The sequence below is a fragment of the Trichechus manatus genome, unplaced genomic scaffold (genome assembly GCF_000243295.1).
Source record: "Trichechus manatus latirostris isolate Lorelei unplaced genomic scaffold, TriManLat1.0 scaffold00001, whole genome shotgun sequence".
Lineage (NCBI taxonomy): Eukaryota > Metazoa > Chordata > Mammalia > Sirenia > Trichechidae > Trichechus > Trichechus manatus.
In genome coordinates, this window is record NW_004443937.1 from 43,528,654 (window position 1) to 43,533,934 (window position 5,281).

Sequence of the window (5,281 nt, forward strand, 5' to 3'; positions counted from 1 at the left end):
ACTCCCGCCGAGCCACTGGTGGGTTTGAACCGCCAACCCTTCAGTTAGCAGCCGAGCACTAAGCCATTGCTCTCCCAGGGCTCCTTACTACTCCCTGGGGCACAGCAGCACTTCATTGTCGCCCCGCTGCACTGACTCCTCCCTTCACTCTCAATCTCATCTTCTCCCATTTGTTCAGCTTGAAACGGGGCGGAAAGAAATGGTCTCTCCATCTTGGCAACTATTTCTAGAACCTTGCTGAGCTTCCTGCGTCTTCCTGCTGATCAGTGAAATATTCGAATAAAAATGTGAGAACGTCTCTGTTGGCTTTTGTTGCTTTTCTGTCACAGTTCATATGAACATTATTTTCTTTCTTCTTCATGAGTAGAGGCCCTCCAAAAGCACACAGACATGGCGAGACACATTTACTTCACGGACTCTGCTTTCTAATCAGAGTCTCTTGTGGAGTATCTTCATGAGGTAAATCTTAACGGTTCTGGACCGTCACCCCACACACTGAGAAGTCTCATCTTCCCCTTTCAAAAGCAAGCTGGCGGGTAGATTTCCTAGACTATGTACAAGCCAAATGCCTGACATTTTTAGAATTCTTCTTTTTTTTTTTTTTTAAATAGAGAACACAGATGCTACACACTCAGCTTTATTTTAGGGAAAAATAATTTAACGCTTAATCGGTTTGAAATGATGCTGTAGTTACTGTACAACAGCTTTACTGTCACTGAGAGATTCCTAAATTTGAAATTTGTCTCTCTAGAGGAAAGAGCTGAAGCAAGTCTTGCCCAACGCACTCTACCCTGAGAGATGGATGAGGGGGCTTCTGGGAACACGGTGACCTGAAAGCAGCTCCCTCTGCCTCCTCTGGCACCTCCAGTCTCTCTGCTGCTCACGAGCGCCTCCTGCTGAAGCCTAAGGCCAGTGGGGCTCAAGAGAGGGTTTTAGCTGTGTGGAAGCTCTGGTGGAGAAAACCAGTGGAAGTATTTTTCCGTGGGCTGGGCAAGTATCTGGAGACCAGGCTTGGGAAGTTGTAGGATGAAGACAAAAGAATGGCAGATGCTAGAAAGAGTGTGGCCCACAGGTACCTGTGATTCTTGTCAGGAAAGTTTACATTTCAGAGAATACAATGTGGATGGTGCCTCCTGGAACCACATACGGTGACATCCTTGTTCAGACTGTTCCCCCAACCTCCCACCTCTCGCCCAGCCCCACCCCACACACACACACAGAGAAAAACTCATTAAAATGGCCTAAGACTTCTCACCTTGCAACACTGACAGCTAAAACAAACAGAAATATATTCTCTCATGGTTTAGGAGACTAAAAGTCCGAATTCAGGGCTCCAGCTCTAGAGGACGGTTTTCTCTGTTGGTGCTGGGAGAAGGTCCTTGTCTCCTTTCAACCTCTGGGGGCCCAGCGTCTCTTGGAGATCTACAGGTGTCTTGGTGTCAATCTTCCCCTGGGTCTAAGAGGTTCTCAGTGCAGGGACCCCAGGTCCAAAGGACTTGTTTCACTCCCGGCTCTTCTTTCTTGGCGGTAGTGAGGTCCCTCTCCTCTCTGCTTGTTTCTCTCTCCTTTTATCTCTTGCAAGATAAAAGGTAGTGCAGGCTACACCCCAGGGAAACTCCCCTTATATCAGATCCAGGCTGTGACCTGAGTAAGGGTATTGCATCCCACCCTAATCTTCATTAACATGACCTAATCCTGCCTCATTAACATAACGAACAGCTCACTCCCAAATGGGACCAAAACCACAGGCATAGAGGCTAGGATTTACAACACATCACAAAATGGAGGATAATCAGATCACAAAATGGAGGACAACCACACAATACTGGGAATCATGGCCTAGCCTAGTTGACATATATTTTTTGGGGGCACAACTCAATCCATGAAAATGACTAACATCTAAGAGACAGAGGGACACTGGTGGTTCGGTGGTAGAATTCTTGCCTTCCGTGCAGGAGCCCCGAGTTCAATGCACCTTATGCACAGCCACTACTTGTCTGTCAGTGGAGGCTTGTGTGTTGCTTTGATGCTGAACAGTTTTCAGCAGAGGTTCCAGACTTTGACTAGGAAGAAAGGCCTGGCAATTACTTCCAAAAATCTGCTAATGAAAATCCTATAGATCACACAGAATGATCTACGACTGATCACAGGGATGGCACAGGACTGGGTAGAATCTCCTTCTGCTGTGCGAGGAGTTGCCATGAGTCAGGGGCCAACTCAACAGCAGCTAACAATAACAGCAGCATCTGAGAGAGAAAGCTTGTAGGCTAAGAATCCTATACTCAGCCAAGATATCTTCCATTTATTAGGGAGAAAAGAAAGATGTTTGAAAAAAAGCAAACAGTCAGAGACTATAGCACCTACATACCCTTTTCCAAGGAAATAATTAAGACTCAAAATCAACCCACAAATGAGCCAGAAGAGAGATCTCAAGATGGAGGAAGATGAGTAGGAGAAGTCAAAGCCCTCATCAGTATCTAGAAGACCACTTTGTAACCATAAAGCTGATATTTATTAAAACAATATGGCAGACACAGAATCATGTACCAAACTCTAGAAGTTAAATGCGTAAGTCAAAAACTATTACACATCCAAGGAGAGCTTAATAAAATTACTATTATAATCAGAAACCTACAGATATCTCCCTTAGCATATCTAGCAGAAAGAAATAAGAACATTGTGATGGTTAAGATTGTGTGTCAACTTGGCTAGGCCGTGATTCTCCGTGTTTTAATGTAATCACTCCCATGATTGAATATACCGTGAGTAGCCAATCAGATGAAAGGGAGTCTCCTTGGGGGTGTGGCCCGCATTTGTATATAAGCAGACGTTCTGGGTTTTTGCTCTCTCTGGATCCTGCGGCTGCTTCCTGTTGTCTCATCTTCCGTTCTTGAGACTTGAGCTGTCAGTTTATCCTCCGAACCTGGGATTCGTCGCTCTGCACAGCCTGTGAGCGGGAGCCCTGCTCTCCAACCTTCCAATCTTGGGCTTGCCAGCTTCTGCAGCTGTGTGACTTGGGAGAGGCCTCTACCCTGATCCACAGACTTGGGACGTTCTAGCCTCTACAATCGCGTGAGCTGTTTCCTTGATATAATCTCTCTCTATATATATATTTATACACTTTACTGGTTTTGCTTCTTTAGAGAACCCAGCCTAAGACAAACATAGAATAATTTAAAAATATAATTGTGATAGTTAATGCTATGTGTCAACTTGGCTAGGCTCTGATTTTCAGCGGTTTGGCAGACACTATGTAATCATTTTCCATTTTGTATCTGTCTTAGTCATCTAGTACTGCTATAACAGAAATACCACAAGTGGATAGTTTTAATGAAGAGAACTTTATTTCCTCACAATCAAAGTAGGCGAAAAGTCCAAATTCAGGGTGTCAGCTCCAGGGGAAGACTTTCTCTCTGTCAGCCTTCTCTTCAGCGTTCCCCCGGACTAGGAGCTTCTCGGCACAGGGTCCCCTGTCCAAAGGACGCACTCTGCTCCTGGCACTGCTTTCTTGATGGTATGAGGTCCCCCTGTCTCACTGCTCACTTCTGTCTTTTATATCTCAAGAGATTGCCTCAGGTCACAATCCAGTCTTGTAGATCAGGTCCTGCCTTACTAACACAACTGCCACCCATCCTCCCTCATTAACATCATAAAGGCAGGTTTACAACATACAGGAAAATCACATAGTACCAGGAATCAGGGCCCAGCCAAACTGATACACACATTTTTGGGGGGACAGAATTCAAACCATGACAGTATCTGAAGTTGAAAGGGGAGTTTCTTTGGGGGTAGAGCCTGCCTTCAGTATCTAAATGGGTTTTCTGGCAAAGCTCTTTCTCTTTCAATCCTGCACTCTTCTTGTTGCTTGACCTCCAGTTCTAGAACCAGCAGAAGCTTTTCAGCCTACCGTCTGACCTGCAGATTTTGGACTTGCCAGATCCTGCAACCATGTGAATCAGCAGAAGCCTTCAGCCTGACAGAAGCCTTCAGCTTGCCGCCTGACCCGTGGATTTGAGACTTGCCAGCCCCCGCAATTGCATGAGCCATTTCCTTGCAGTAAATTTCTCTCTCTATATCTATATACGCTTCACTGGTTTTGCTCCTCCAGAGAGCCCGGACTAAGACAACAATCAATATACTTGATGTACTTAGTGCTTATAGAACTTTACATGCATTGAGTAGAGAATATCATTATTTTCAAAGGTTCAGGGATATTTATAAAAAAAGATTATAAAGAAGTGACACAGGACCACAATTAAAACCTTAAAAATGCATTGAGATTTTACAAACCACAATTTCCCACTTCATAATCCAACAAAATTATACGTAAGTAATTTTTAAATGACCAAAAATATCACCTAGTTGCAAACTAAAAAACAAGTGTAGATAACCTTTGGATCAAAGAGAAAATCAAAAGAAACACTGCCAGTGTTGTGGATTGAATTGTGACCCTCAAAAAGATATTCTATCCCATAGTACCTGTGAATGTGGTCTTATTTGGAAATAGGGTCTTTGCAGATGTAATAAAGGTGAAATGAGGTCGTACTAGATTATGTTGGGTCCTAATCCAATGATTGGTATCCTGATAGGACTAGGGAAATTTTCCATAGACACACAGAAAGGAGAACACCATGAACACACACACACACACGTAAGATGGCCATGTAAAGAAGGAGGCAGAGATGGGAGTGCTGCAGCTGCAAGCCAAGGAACACCAAGGACTGCTGGCCACCACCAGGAGCTAGAAGAGGCAAGGAAGGAAAGGAAGGCACTTCCCCCACCCCGCCCCAAGAGCCTTCAGAGAGAGCATGGCCCTGGTGGCACCTTGGTTTTGCACTTCCAGCCTCCAGAATTGTGAGAAAATAGATCTCTGTTGTTTCAAGCCACCGAGCTTGTGGTACTATGTCACGGCAGCTCTAGGGAGCTAAACTAACAGAGTCAGAAAGTAACAAACAAGAGTGCACGGCATAGCACCTGTAGGACACGGTGAAATCTGCCCTCTGAGGAGAGGTGATAGTCTTGAATGCCTTCACTCATAAATAAGAAAGACCAAAAAAGAACTAAAGACTCGCTTTTACAATTTTCTAAAAAGAACAACACAAGAAACCAAATGAAATTAGGGAGAGGGATTAAATAAGAAAAAAAAAAAACCCAAAGTAATGACGTAGCAAAAGTAGGTGACAGAGAGGATAAATGAACCCGAGTTACTTCTTAGCAAAGACTAATAGTTAATGACTAAAGACTAATGAAACAGATAAACCCCTTAAGAACCTAATTAAGG